At 35.2% G+C, this 16,012-nt stretch overlaps 1 protein-coding gene across 4 annotated transcripts in view; it reads right to left on the reverse strand.

Annotated features, from left to right (window-relative positions):
• The window catches only part of ich (zinc finger protein ichor), a 34,321-nt gene that overhangs the window by 15,364 nt on the left and 2,945 nt on the right, over nt 1-16,012 (reverse strand). For 3 of the 4 annotated variants that reach the window (XM_028311723.1, XM_028311725.1, XM_028311724.1), the window contains one exon: nt 4,931-4,973. The exons of the other annotated variant lie outside the window; for it this stretch is intronic. The gene's annotated coding sequence lies outside the window, so the exon portion shown is untranslated. The remainder of the gene's footprint in view (nt 1-4,930; nt 4,974-16,012) is intronic. 4 annotated transcript variants of the gene reach the window in all.

A 16,012-nucleotide genomic window follows, 5' to 3' on the forward strand; every position in this document is an offset into this window, starting at 1 on the left:
CAATGTTGCGAGCCAAATAAAAAAAAATTGCAAATGTGACTCGAAAATAAATATTTTTATCAATTATATTTAAAATTATGATTTAAATTGCACAAAGTTCAGGCGCTGCGTACTAAGAATAATTACAATAATTATAAGGAAAATTTTAAAAATAACTGTCTATATGTTTGGCACTTGTGCCTCGTTTTTTAAATCCTTTTAATTTATCTGCTTAGATTCGAACAAATCCGACCAAACAAACTTTATGCCACACAAACACAATGTCACAAACCAAAAATTTGTAAATGACGACTGCGATCATTAGTGGAATTATTATTAAGACTTTTTGGACAGTGGGGCAGCCCTAGAGCGTCGGCGGATCTGTAGACCTCATTGGTGGCGCGATGCAATAAAGATAAACCGGCCGGTAGTCAGAGAGTTACGGTGATGTTTATAGCTATACGCGCGCCCTGGTTCTCTTCGCCTGATTGGAAACGCGAATTAGTGGCCATTGGGTGTCGAGGTATTGTGGCGAGGGCTAGAGGAGGTCTGGTATTCAATCTGTTGACCTGGTTTTGAGAATTGTTGTCGTTTGTTTTATTTTTGTTTATTAAGTCATTTTTGGGCACTGCGTTATTTGAATGGATTTCAAATAAAATTCGGAAAACTCCTTATCTTTGATGGTTATCATCTGGGGTATGATGCACAAAAGATTTGTAAATACGTATTTTAATTAACTTCAGATTTATTGACCAGTTGTTGATGCTTGTTATTTAATTTCATGTTTTAATAATGTTTTTTGTTTTTGTTTCAGATCAAAAGTGCTTGGTAAGTGCTAGTATGTAATTTATTTCTAAATATTTTAATAAAGTTAATATTCAATAATTTTTCATATAACATAACATTTTTTGTTTGCAATTACATCAAAGCTGCATCGTAATGATTGCGGAATGAATTCGCTACAATTTTTCCGCGTCTCAGTTTTTCTGCACAGTGCGTCGCTCCCCGCGATATATCAGCCGAAAATTTTGCGTGAGAAAAATCACGGAGCATAAAAAATATAATTATAGGCGTTATAAAAACCAATAGCATAACGGTCGCGGCGGAATGCTCCGGCCACTATTTTTGTTGCCGTCACCGTTACTGGCTGGTGATAGAGTTGAGGAATTTGGGCGGACGCGTCATCGAATTTTACACATTGGGCAAGATTGCGAAATTTTACGGAAAAGATATAAATTAAATTAAAGGATAATAATTTTAAATAGGCACCTAATTACAGTCGAAATGTGTATTACAATGTATTATTTTTTTCTTCTTCAACCAAAAAAACATAGGTAGTATCATTTAAAAGCATGTGATGTGTCTCTCTGTTCGCATACTCACGATATTTGGCAAATAACTAATAAAAATAAGCATAATACCTAGAATCAAATAGTTTAAATTTGGCATTTCATATTCTTAAACATCAACATTCAATCAAAAATAATAATATTAAATACGAGTATTCAATGAAAGTTTAGTTAGTCTGCTCATTCACTGCAGCGAGCCCACTCCGAACGTGATTTGCAAATTTCCAGCTCTCCTGTCTTTGTCACTCAGGGTAACATGTAATATTACATGAGTGACACTCATATGAGTGACCGAGATAGAGTCCAAATTTCGGACAGTGCGTTGTGTACTCACAAGTGTCTGAAACGTTATCTGTGACGTCACTCATTAGGCGCGGGCGCACGCACCGCATACAAACACGTAACGGAGCCTACTCTAAATCCTATGTAATTGGGCGGCCATTCGGTACTGTTAGCGAAATATTTGGACGATGGACCAATTTACAAGATGACGGCTTTTTTAGTTTCATGAAAAAATTTTCTGTTTTATCAAATTCCAATGAAAATTGAAAAACAACTGATTTTTCAGGGCTCAGGATTGCAAGATAATCCTCGAAAAGATTCATACAGTAAAAAATTAGTGATCCCTATTATTAATTTTTAATTGATCAAAGATAACATTCTCAGTAGTAGGTATGTATGATAATAATTTGTTATACTAGTACAAACATACAGCATTTTTTAACTATAAAAATCTATTCCTATTTACCGTTCGGTCATTTTCAAGTTTTTCAACCACTTTAAGTACATATTTAAATTCAATTCGAATATCATCTATTACAACAACGGTATTCTGAATGAAATATTAAGCTATAAAACCTCCCGATAATGAGTTCTGATTTATTTATTTATTTATTTATTAGGTCTACCAACATTGTTACATTACAACATGTACACTTAAAAATTACAATTATGAACAAAGTTACAATGCACGATACTGATCACGTACTAACTTAAACTCCAATATTAAAATGACTACATATTTAGGAAATGTTATTAAAATTAATGCCAGGACACTAATACCTGCGAGTAATACCCAATTGCGTCCTTGTCTTACAACCGCAATACCGTTTAGTAATGTAGGTAACGTCACGACGTGCGCAGTCGCACGTGCAAAAGTCGCGCATCAATGAGGGTTTTCGCGAATGAGAGATCCGCTAGATGGCGGGACGTGGATGTGGGGTCTGACTGCTGCGTGATTGGTGGATTTTTACATATCTGTCAATGTCATGTCAAAAATGACCAATCATGCAGCATTTGGACCTCGCGTCTACGTATTGCCATCTGGCGGATTTTTCACTCGCGAAAACCCTCATTGAGGAAGCTTTTTGGGGTCCTTTCAAGTCTCTCACTTCGTTAAAAAACTCTCTTAAGTAAAATAATGTTTAGCTCATCAACAATATCCTGCTATTTATAAAGCAGCGTTGTTGCGGAATGATAACAATAGTTCAACTACCCTGAAAAACGAGTTAGAGCTTTAATCATTTCAGTACTCAAGCGGAAAGTGGGTAAGTTTTTCTGACTACCGCAAATCTTAATGGCTATAATTGTTTTCATTCAGCTAACTAAGAAGCTACGTTGATCAGTATAACTAAATTTCTCAGCCCTAACGTCGGTGCTCCAAAGTGCATTTTAAGTTTAAGGCTTCTTTCATATCGCACCGAGCGTCCATGGTAAAACATTTTTCCATAAGCGCCGGAGCGCGTCCTGAACAGGTTTGTCCCGAGGGTAACGGTACTCGAGGCCTCAATCGGGCTTTTTGGAAACGACGATATCTCGGAATTGAGATAGCGACCGTATTTATAATGTTCATTAAGTTGTTAGGGGTTGATTGGACAGGTTATTATATTAACAAGAAATGATTAAATTCAATTTGCAAGTGGTTATTTCGAAAATTTTATGAAAAGTATAATAATGGAAACAAACAGGAAAATTACGGATCATCTTATCGTCATTAGTGTAAAAAAAAATTGCAGTTAACTATTATTTTTATATTTTTTATCAAAACTTTAATATTGATCCAAAAAATAGATGCCATTGTAAGGAAGCCCTTTAAAAATATAACTACTTGGCCGGTTTATTACGTATTGAGGTCAATCTAAAATGCGCCGCATTCTTCTCAGAATCCGAATAAAATTAGCAAAACCCTAAATACAGGAGCGAGACCCAATTCAGCATCCTGCTGCGGCCGGATCCGATGACGCACCGGAGAAAGTCTCTCACCCGGATCAGATCCCCGCTACGGAATCCGTGAGCTTTGGCGTGACTAATGTTTGTAAAACTGCAAGACACTATTATGTATTGTTTCAATGAAATTACTAAGATTTTCTGTAAAACATTTTAAGTTCATAGTGCCAAAACTAGAGATCAAAATCGCGGATGACGAGCGTTAGCATTTACTGATTTTTTTATCGATATACCTACATACATGTTTGACACAGAAGTCATAATTAGTTTTTGATTGATTGTCTAAAAAACAATTAAGATCATCATTCATCAACGGTTATTGTAAAAGATCCACCTTCGTTCTCTACGTATAGAAGAAATTAATCTTAACATTTAATTTCGTCAAATAGACGCCTTGATCGTACTTGATACTTTGCAATTGTAAGGTGTCTATTCAAACCATAACGCTTGGTGAAGTATCAAAGCCGAAGAACAGTTCGGTAGTTCACAACCCACACAAAAAAGGCAATTCATCAACAAGTGTCAAAGGCTTCGATCCATCACCAACAATCGAAAACAATAATAACATGGACACGACTCGCGAATGCCGAAACACTAATTAAGAACTGTGAATCAGTCGTATACAGTTATCTTTTCACTTTCCGAGACCCCCCTTCGGTCATTTGCCCCCCTGTGGGCCATTTCTCCCCACCTTGCCCCTCAGATGAGCCTGTAGAGTTGTGGCCCCGAAACCTAGATTCACAAGTGCGCCTACGTGCTAGTTTTTATATTAAGATTTTTGTGGTTCAGATACTTGGATGGTTTGGTCGTTTGGACCAATGCGGGTATATTTTTTTATTGATCGGATTTCGATTGAAAACAGATTCAACCACATCATCAATGACCAACCTCAATATTAGCTTTTTCTGCATATCACGGAATTTTTTTGCATAGATGAGTTTTCATAAATGTACGTTACCACCAAATGAATCTTGTTTACTCATTTCAATTTGTACCTACCGCACTGCCGCTAATTTATTTAAAAGGCAATATTTTTTAGTGAATTCTTTGATTTTTGATTTGAATCCGTAGATTATCACAACTGGACGACGATTTCTATCAAACTATCATTTAATATTTATTTCATAATAAAAGTTATCATGTTGAGCTTAACTGTAAAATGTTTAATACGACTTAAAGCTAATACATCGTCAAGGAATCCGCTGGGAATAAACCACGCGCTCTTAATCCCATCTTATAAAGCTGTCTAACTGTATTAGATTCCTTGTGCGCAAGCGCCGGATTACGTCCTTTTGAATAATTTAACCGAACACAATAGACATTTTATGAATTCGGACATTCCACCCATAAACGAATATAATTTGTGTTTAACTTACATGATCTTCAACGTCATAGCCACCACCAAAATTGATGTATTACCTGTGTAACAGAAAAAAAAACACATGAGAACAAGAATAATGGCAATCATCAAAGTGTTAAAGACTTCTAATTTTAATACTTATTTTGTTCTTCCAATCACATGGAAAATAATCTCTGTAAGAAAGTTGATGACGCTACATGTACTAATTCAAAACTTTGCAACACATTTTTAGCATTATTAGTTCTATATGTGAATTACCACCTAGATTGTTAAACTTTCTTAAAATGAAAAAATTCGTAATCACTAATTAAAATGTCATCCCCGTGTCAGGTGCGAATTAAAATCCCTTTATAAATATGATTTGGTATAGTTACGGTGAATATTAATGTTACCATCGAGCTCGTGTATATTGACCGATATTTCGAACAAAAGGCGATTGGTCTCGATCACATCGAAGCGTTTCTTGTGAGGTTTAGATGAGGAAAACTACAAGCGATGCTAAATTTCATGTCTGTATTAGAGTTTGTCAATGACACGTTGCTTGTGAATGAATTATTTTTGTTTGCTTTACTTTGAGTTGCGTTTTTCTTCCTCGGTTTCTCACTGATGAGGATCGCGACCACAGATAGTTGAATTGTTTTACATAATGAAATTAATTCTGAACAGTTACTGTTTGGAGATTTTTTTATTTACATGAAATCTTTGCTGCATTCAACAAGTACCTAATCTTTCTTCAATGAGGAATTTAGCGACATTTTTACCTCATCTAGCACGCTGTTTAAAAAGATACATTCAACCAGCATCCATCCATGCAGCCGAAATAGTTTTAACACGGTAGTGGGCGGTACTAATAAAACTTGTAAGCGTAACAAATAATCTCATAAAACTACTTTAAATACATTTTAAGACTACCGACTAAAGCAAGTGTCATGATACAAAGTAGTTAAACTTAAAATCTTTCGGATATTATTTTTAAAAGAGTCAATGTTTTTGATAATAAATATTTGATATATAATTAAAGTATAGACACTCCGGCACCGGAGACGATTGGAACGTATAAATACTTGGCATACTTTTATATTTTATTACATCTTTTTACCTTTAGTTATATTGTACAAGTTATAAGCCAATAGAAGATCGATGATGCGATTCAAAAGATAACAATGATTTATTAGCATAGAACACCTTTATGAAGTTTTTCGTTGTTTAAGTATCTCACATCCGTCATACTTCATGTGACCAGTATCGGGCGGATTAATCTGCTTAATGTGGTGAATAAATTACGCTTATTAGCGCGTACTTTCTCCGCGCGCGCGCAATGGAGCGCGGAATAATAGCGTTTGTTGCGCGGCTTTGGGCGGAATACGCCCTTAACTTTCTCAGTGTGTTTCGCTGTCGCAAGTGCTTGTCAAAGTTATTGTTTTCATTTGAATTGAGTATTATGGTTTGAATTACTAAGCCTCATTTCACTAAATGAAAGAAAGGCTAAACGTATTCAAACCATGATTACAGCTCTAGCTTTGTAGTTTTTTTTAATCCATTGAAATACATACATGTTTTCATAATACTTTGTAGTGTTTGTGTATTGCAAGTGACTCAGCCAGCCTGAGTGATAAGACACAAATATGCTTAGTATGCAAATACAAGACAAATTAATATTACAAAGGCTGTAATTTTGGATTTCTCTGATCCTGAAAAAGGTACTGAAAATGTATATTTTCTGCTCAATGACCTTCCTAGAGCCAAGTAATGTATGTTTTCAATCGGAAAAACTAGACCACGCGACCAACTAAACCTAAAAGGCTATTCCTTGGTTCCCATCGTCCGCCGCACCGTTGTCCCATCGACGTCACGCGCTAACAGTACCGCGCGTAGCACGTGGGGTACCGCTGGGGCACGCCTGAGCGCGCGCAGCTATGCGTTTTGACAGTTACCAACCTACTCGGGTGCCGCCCGAATCTGTTGACCGGTGCGCGTGAGATGAGCATGTGTAATTGATTGAGATTTTTTCAAGTTAAAGAAATTTTCGAAATAAACAATCAATTACATAAACGGATTTTGATCTGCATCACTAGTCAGACTGATCTTGTTGTTTACTACACAAAGCAAACAATAACATGACCAGTAATTTAATTACGAGTATTGCAACAGATATACAAACGGCTATTGCAAAGAAGCATCTTATTCCGGGCGACTGTGTCTTCGGTATCATTTTATTTAAATTCATAACTCATCTTTGACAAGACTAAATAATTCATTAGATTGTTGTGTACGGAACAAAAGTTTTCAATCGTTGTAAAAACTGTCTGAAATACTGAAATAAACAACAGATAAGATAGGTACTCGTAATAGGAGATTGGTGATTGAAAATGACTTACCTAGATCTTTGTCATTTATAGAACGCCTTATGCGAATAATTGTTGTATCAATACAATATTTTGAAAATTATAAATAACTTGAAAAAATCGAACTGCCTAAGGCGGGAATTGAACCCAATTCAATTAAAGTTCAATTTCCGCCTTAGGCAGTTCGTTTTTTTCAAGTTATTTATAATTTTCAAATTAGTTTGAGATGCGACTCTTAACACTAAAAATTAAATAACAATATTGTATATATTGTACTTTGTTCTTAATTTGTACATATCTAGTTTTATTAAAAATGACATGAATTAAAATAATTAAGCTACTGAAGACGCAGTCGCTAGGAATAAGATGCTTCTTAATACAAATAATCAATAGACAACAGAATGCATAAACTGCACTATAGTGATCATACACAGTTCCCCGCGTCCTTGTTGCGCGGTGTCCGGAGCGCGCTAACTGCACAATGCTATGCTTTCGCTATGGTGGACGGAGCCTCGTTCGGTTCTGAAGCGCCGACATAGGTCCGGTTTGGTTTTGGTTTATGACTTCAGCGGAGAGGCAAACTGTAGTTCATATAGGTAAAACATTTAACGGAAATCTGCCACGAGACTCAAGTAATAAAAAGGAAAGTATTATTTTATCCTCGCTTTGGTGGTATTTAAGGATTTGTATTTCTTCAGAACAATACATAATAACACACATAGTTATAGTTAAACAAAGTTAAGTTAGGTACCTTCATTTGTTATTTTTTATTTATTTAGGGCAATTTACCTTTTTGGTGTATGTTGCTTACGTGTGCGTTCATTACCACTTGAAAATGGAACTAACGGCAAGATCTCGACTTAATGTAAATTTATACCTATATGAAGTTCAAAATCGTTTACATTATAACCCGTTCATTTCTTTTGCGTTAGAGTTACAAAAACCTTTCAAGTTTAAGTCCTTTAAGTAAGTTCATCCATCATAATTATTACCAGTTTAATAGTACGCAAGCATACATATTCTAAATGTCAATTTTTGTTTTACAATGTACAATAATTATTAAAAACGATATGATAGGAATCTTAAGAACCTGCGCCTGCGCCTAAAACGCGCCTAAGGCCATAAATACGTGTGAGTTCAGCGCCGTCCACGCTCGGACAAGGACCTCGGAAAAGCCGCGCCTACACTGCCGACAATGTTTAAAAATAACAAGGTTTATTTATTTATTTATTTATTTATTTATTTATTTATTTATTTATTTATTTATTTATTTATTTATTTATTTATTTATTTATTTATTTATTTATTTATTTATTTATACTTCAGCACACAAAGTAACAAATGCACTAATGCCAGATGGCATTATCTGCCAGTCAACCACGGGTCATGCAGAAAGAGTAAGGCGGTGCAAAAAATTTACATTTTTGATAATAAACCTACTTACATAAGATTACATAAAATAAATAACATAATACAAATAAATATAATAGACATACACATAAATACATAAACATAATAATATTATAGATGTACACATCACTCATGTCTGAGATAGCGAGAAAATGGAGAAAAAAGGTCATTCCTTGAAATGTTTGCGCAGAGCCTTTTTGAAAGTAAATTTGGAAGAAGGTTTGCGTAATTTAGCCGGAAGGCCGTTCCAGAGCCGTACAGCGGAGACTAAGAAAGAGTTGGACATGAAGCCGGTGCTATGATGAGGGGTGGCAAGCTGAAGAGACTGACTAGAGCGAAGATTTCTATTGTGAGTGGAGTGGAGGTACTGAAATTTATCTCTTAAATAAGATGGAGAGTCAGGATTGAAGAGAATTGAATGAAGCATACAAAGTGAACGAAGATATCTACGCTGTCTGATGGTTTATACTTCAATTAATTTATTTTTTCATCAATGAATACAGTTTTTAAAATAAAATAAAAAGAGATGACTAGGTACTGAAATCAAAATAAAAGACTGCATTAAATACTGTAATAACAGCGTTTGAGATACCTTGCAGATTTCGAATTTAGATTAAAAATATTCTTGGGATCTAACAAGTTTTGTTCTGTTATTTGAAACATTAATAAAATAAAATATATTTAAAAGTTGGTTGTACAATGTACATTTTATGACATTAATCAAACTTGCAAAGTTCTATCACAGTATATAAAGCTTATCTACTGTGGTTCTATTAACAATTAATATTTGTATTTCCATCCTTAGGCGTAGCGTGTGCACTATCCTTTACAAAGGTTCCTGGCCCTCAATGAAATGTAGGTCAAGTTTATTGACAAATCAGGACGTTGACGTCGTGCGTCTCGCTCTAACGTGTATCGACGTCTCGTTCCTTTAATCCACAGCCTCCCGGTATTTGTGGAGTTGGATCTCGTTTAGATATAAAGTTGCACGATTGTTAGGTCGATAAGAATATCTTATTGCTCGATTGCAGAAATGAGAGAAATAGTTTTAGACATAGAGGATAAAATAAGATATTTTTGTATAAGTTTTTTTGTAGTATTCAAAAAGCTCTTATAAAATCAAAATCAAAATCAAAATTATCTTTATTTGTTTAGACTAATTAAATTAGTTCTTGCAAATCGTCAAATGCTCTTAAGGAGCCTATACATGTCTCATTCTTTTTTTGCCCTACCAGCGCTTCGAGACAAACATTTGGCAAGTGCTGAGAAGAAGCGCCGCAACAAACTCAGTCACCACTGTCTGCCGGTTTAAAAATAAAAAAGTAGGAAGTTACATACATTCAGAAGCAAGTTACTTACCACGCGCTCCCGTTGATAGAAGGTGGCCTTTAAGACGCCCATCTAGCACGAGACCGCGTGGCAGTTTTGAATAAATTTCTTTAGTGCCGTGCTAATTTCTAGGTTAATTGTTGCGTTTTGATACATATATTTTATGTCAGGTATATCTTTCCTTGACCAGTCCCCGAAGGCAGCGCCTGTTCACAGACATGACGTGTGAACCAGCCATCGCTTCACTCGACCATATTGTAGGGAATGTAGCGACCCGCCTCACGTCTAAACGTACGTCACGTATAAACGTCTCTTAGCTTTTAAGCTTATCTATCAGTGCTCCGGGAGAATAATGTAGGTCAATATTGAGAATGTTCTGTTTGGTTGTTAGTTTATATAGTTCATGAAGCTTTATCCAAAGTTTGTTTTTATTTATTACGTAAAGTGTGTTCTGCAGGTGGAAATTTAACCAAAAAAATTTTACTTCATTTGAAAAAATTAAAGTTAGAATGCTTCTTTGTCTCATTACATTTTTTTCAAAAGTTTATTAGTAAGTAATACCATAACCCGTTATATCCTTAGATATTTACCCTATCATTATGTTTAACAATACCACACAATCAGGTGTTTATTCAGGCTAGTTGGTAAAGGACCGGATATCGTTTTAATAAACGCCGGAAGTAAGAACCATGATGTAATTCGACGCCTCTCATCCTTAGAGATGTAGGGCTCAATTTTTTCTTGGGCATAAAAAGTGTGGGAGTTTTGAGTATTTGTAAACGGTTATTTGGAGGATGTGATTAAAGGGTTAAGTCAATAACTAACAGTGAGGCAGTAGCTAGTATAGACTTAGGCTGAGTTGCACCACCTAACTTTGACCGTAACTATGACGATAACCGATGTTTTTTTATGGAGTTTGACAGATTTTTGATGTTTGTCAAAGTTAAAGTAAGATGGTGCAACCCGGCCTTAGTTTTACATGTTGACAGTTTTTGTTATAATTGCCGATTAATAAATAGTTTTTTTGTGGTTTTCATTTATATATGAAAAGAGACAAGGGGAAACTGGGTAACTTACACCCGTATACACAAACATTACTATTAGGTCTCACAGTGCGCGTGGACGCACAGGGTGACACACGAACCAATCACAGAGCTCTATTCAACGCTGTGCGTTCAATTTGCTGCTTTACTTAAGCAAGCATCGTTTGTGAATACGGGCGTTGAATTTTTTTGCAAAAACTTTATGATAAACTGCTCAATTTCTTTTAGAGCACTTAAAAAAATGTTTGGTTACTGCTTACACAACAAAAATGACCACCGAACACTTTGGTTATGAGGAAAAAAATGTTGTGTAAATTAAACAAATAATTCTGTAGTGAGCTAGACTTAGTTTGGTTATAGTTAACACTTAGTTCGGTGGTCACTTTTGTTGTGTAAGCAGTACCCAAACTTTTTTTCAGTGAATGTGAGGCTTGCGCATTTCTTTTTTCTATAGTATTTGTATTATATTTCCTAATACTCTAATGCTCATGTCAATAGCTGATTGGTCTCGATTGTCGTGTGTAGCAATTGTACTCGTAACATTGTCGTTGGTTGCCAAAGTAATTGCACTCGTGCTACGACAGGCTACAAGCAGACACGAGTGTCACAACTAGTTAAGATATTGTTATTGAGATTATACCTACTCGTACCCACGAATCTATCAATGTTGGTTTAATGTCAGTCACAGATAGATTATTTCTTTTTAAGAACTTCCATTTAGAAAATATTTTTTCAGACATTATCTAAACGTTATAATGAAAATGAATGAAATTCAGAAATAAAATAGTTTAGTTATTTGGTAATAATGTAACTGTATATCTATGATATAATATTTACAGTAACATTTAGAGATTACTAAGTGAAAAACAATAACATTTTTAATATGCAAGACGGTATTGAATACGACATCAATTAACTTGATATTTTTTGTGCCTTTTGACTGCTAACCCTTTGCCACAATCAAAGCACCACTAACCTACAAACCCTTCCAAAAATCCACAAAAAACCTCATTGCAGGTACGCTCCCACACAAAGTGCACATGTCGTTTTTTTCTTTTCGCGTTCCAAATTCAAATATTGACTGATTGAAGGGTTCAAGGCGCATCTGTCGAAGCTCCTTTATCGGGGGAAAGTCTCGCGATGGGAAAGCTCTGGAGAGCTTATTCGGCAACATGTGTCCATTGTTCACCCACATGTGTTATTCGATTTCAATACTGTCTTCGTAAGGTGTTATTAGTTTTTGTTGTTCGGAACCCGAATTTTTGTGTTTATTATGTAACGAAACACTTTTGTTCGATTTGAGGAACCATTTTTGTAAGTAAAACATGTCGAAAAATTTTGGAGAGCGGCTTCCATATAAAAGACATCAACGACATCTGAAGCGTTTATCATTATTTCTCTTCACATAATATAATAACTTTAAGCATGTTTCATTATTAAAATAATTTTACATAGCGTAAAAAGGAAAATTATAACAATTTGCAATCTTGATCATTGGCTATTGTAACTCGCATTTTCCTTCACAACATGGATACTATGCATGATTTAATGCAAAATATACATATTGATACTATAACCCTCATTTAAAATCAACCAATCATGTCCGATTAGAAAATATAGGTCAAAGGCACTCTCTAGGCTGGAATTAGGTCTAGACCGGTGGGAGGGGAGGGGCGGTGACAGATCGGCGGCTTTCTCTTACGCACGCCGCGAGACGGAGCCCCGTGACGTGAGATTATGACTCGTATATTATGTGGAAGCCAGTTTTCCTTTTTGCATGTTTGCGAATTTGTTGAGCTACGAATATTGATTTCCCTGATGTCAATCGTTAAATGAAATAAAGAAATGAACAGCACTTTCTTTTTCCCTATTGTTTAATTATTATTTATTTATACAATTTTGTGCAATAACAGTTGTTGGTTTATGTTTTGCGCAATGTCGGAAATATTTGTGTACACAGAAAGCAACGGTAATGGTTGATTTATAATACAACTATTATTCAATTCGTTTAGTGGAATTTAACTGCGATATTAAACAACATTGCTAAGAAACAAAAAACAAAAGAGTATTTTTCTGTGCAATGATGTGGATCTGAGGCGTATATACGTCGGAAATTGTTTCAGTATTTCAGTATTGTTAGCTAGAAATATACTTGTTTGGCTAGATGTTTCGATCGTGGATCTACACGACCTTCCATTTCGCAAGCCGCCGGCAGCGCCTGCGATCAGCTGACGATCCGCTTTCTCCAGCGGCCAATGTCCGCGGCTCGTTGCCATTCGCGGTGCGTGCGCGCGCGCTGTGTGTGGACGTTTGTTTTGGCGAGCGACGCTGGCCGGGTTTGCGAGCGCGAAAGATAAGGATGCGGTTGATATCGACTTATCATAGGTTTCGTTTTGATAACGATATCAGACCGTATCCGTTTTTTTTTAAAAAGGTAGTCTACGTTGATATGTGAGAAAATCTTTGCTAATTTACTTTTTTCTTTCATAAAAAAAATGCTGAGAAGAAAACTGTAATTATCACTCATGGTTATAAATTTAAAATATCAAAATGAATACAAGTTGTTATGGATGCATGAACTTAGCACAAAAAATGATGTCTATATTAGCAAATGTTAACATCGATTGCTCCCTTCGATTGTGTTAACTCATTTTTTGTTAGCTTTATATTTAAACATATTTCGATACTTTTTCCTTGACTCAAAAAATGGTGTTATTCACTAATTAGCATTAGAGGAGTCACCGGCCATTACATAAACGACTGCTTAGCTATGAGCCGTGATTCAGCCGGGTGTGGTAACTTAGCATCGGCAGCAGCGTCCTTGCTGTCTGGGAAACACCGAGGTTGGTTTGCATGACCCAAAATAGATTATTAATTAATTTGTTTTGGAGGGTTCTAGATTACTACCTATTTTTATAATAAATATGAATAGGATATTGAATATTTCCCTACCGCTCAGTAACACACACGCTTGATTTTTTCTAGAATATACTTAGTGAATGGACGTCACGTTATTGAATATTATTGAATTTCTGATAAAATATGTAATAAATAATAAATCTACTCTGACTAATAAGCGCTGCTAAGCAGAATAATGCGTTTATTTTCTCTCTTTCTATTCTAATGATATAAAATTGGACAAAGAAAACAAAGCAATGTGATTTTAAAACTACCGAAGAACGATTATTAGTACGGGCACTTTATCAAAGTTTCATGTCTTAAAGGAAAACTCTCTCTTTACCTATTCTTATGATAAATACTGCACAAAAGAAAACAAAACACTGTGTAGTTTTATAACTACTGACCAATGTTTATCAATAAGGGTCGTCGTCGTCGTCGTTTCAGCCAAATGACGTCCACTGCTGGACAAAGGCCTCCCCCAAGGTTTTCCACAATGAACAAGGGTAACGAATCAATAAGGGTACGCGATCAAAAATTCATGAATCGCAAATCTAAAATAGAGAAATCTCCGCTATGCACTTGACATTGGCTGGCATGGTCATTGCCGCGCGCATCTCCGCAGTGAAAGTTGCGCGCCCCCCCTCCCCCCTCCCTCGTATATGTGTCACTTAGACCTTTGCCGTTCTAGATCTGACGCTACTTTCATTTTATTTTTGATTCGCTATTCTCTTTGGTTGTTAGTTACGGTAATGGCGATCGTTTCATTTAGGTTACATTAACTTGTGTACTAGATGCTTTTTGTGAATTGTTTTGTCCAATCTTTGGTGAACGGTACATTTTACGATTAAAGTAAGTAAAGCGAGCTTTTTCTCAATTTGCAAAGTAATTTCACACGATATACTTAACTACCTAATTTCTTTGTAAATCGAAATTAAGGATGGTGTTACTTATTCAATCTCAAACACTGTTAGCGAACCCGTGGTAGGTTTAAGTTATAGGTAGGTACTAAGTCTTTTTGCAGAACTTTCACATAAATAATAAATCAATGAAAATTAAGATAATTTCATAATGCTTCTATCTACAAAACGCCTGAGTCTGTGGAGTTACTGTGGAAATTTCTAAACAATATTCTAGTTTGTCGGTTAACGTTTAACTGAAGCCTATGTTCATTCAGTTTAGCAGTGTATGACTAGGGACTGAAAATAGCATCGAGTGATAGATGCGTTTTAAATAATATTGAGTACTTAAGTACATGCTTTGGAGTTGTAATATGTATGCCTGTTCAATAGGACTAAGAAAAATAAAAGAATAAATGGAATTAATATTTGTTACTTCAGATTTTAAAATATTTGTTTAAAAATCCAGATTTTAAAAGTTACAAGTTTTTATTATTCTTAGTTATGCACGGCGCTCTTGATAAATTACTTAATGTGTCACGTGTCATGTTCATGCGAAAAGTAAAAATATAATCGAAGTTATGTAATATGATAGATTGACAACTAAATAAAGAAGGCAACATTCAGCTGAAAATCATAACAAATTAATATGCTAGGGAATTAAATGATGGCTATGTAAACTTAACGTAATTAGAAGCAAGAAAACACTGCTTTTAAAAACTTCACGTGAAATAGTTAAAGGTGCAAAACATGGCATAATTAAAGTTTTCACTTTGCATCCAATGAAGATGTTTCCATTTTATTTTCATCCTTCACGCTTTTATTTTAATTAAGGTGTTAACTGACAATTTCAATATATTTATACACTTTATTTTTGTACTGTAAGAGCCGTGATGTTTTCTTAAGTTGTCTTTAATTAGCAAAAGCTTGCAGATACAGTAGAACGCCGATTATCCGAATTAATTGGGACCGGGGTCGATTCGGATAATCGAAAATTCGGATAATCGGACATAGACTGGTAATAGAGAAAAACGAACTGTCACACATAGAATAAACTTTAATAAGTTTAAAAAACAGACATATTTCTACTGAGCGTTATTGTAGAACTGCTACAATAACGCTCAGTTGTAATATATCTCAGTTCCAAAAAAACAAATCAAAAATTACTTGGTTT

Source organism: Ostrinia furnacalis, unplaced genomic scaffold (assembly GCF_004193835.3).
Source record: "Ostrinia furnacalis isolate ACB-3 unplaced genomic scaffold, ASM419383v2 OfSCF3544, whole genome shotgun sequence".
Taxonomy (NCBI): domain Eukaryota; kingdom Metazoa; phylum Arthropoda; class Insecta; order Lepidoptera; family Crambidae; genus Ostrinia; species Ostrinia furnacalis.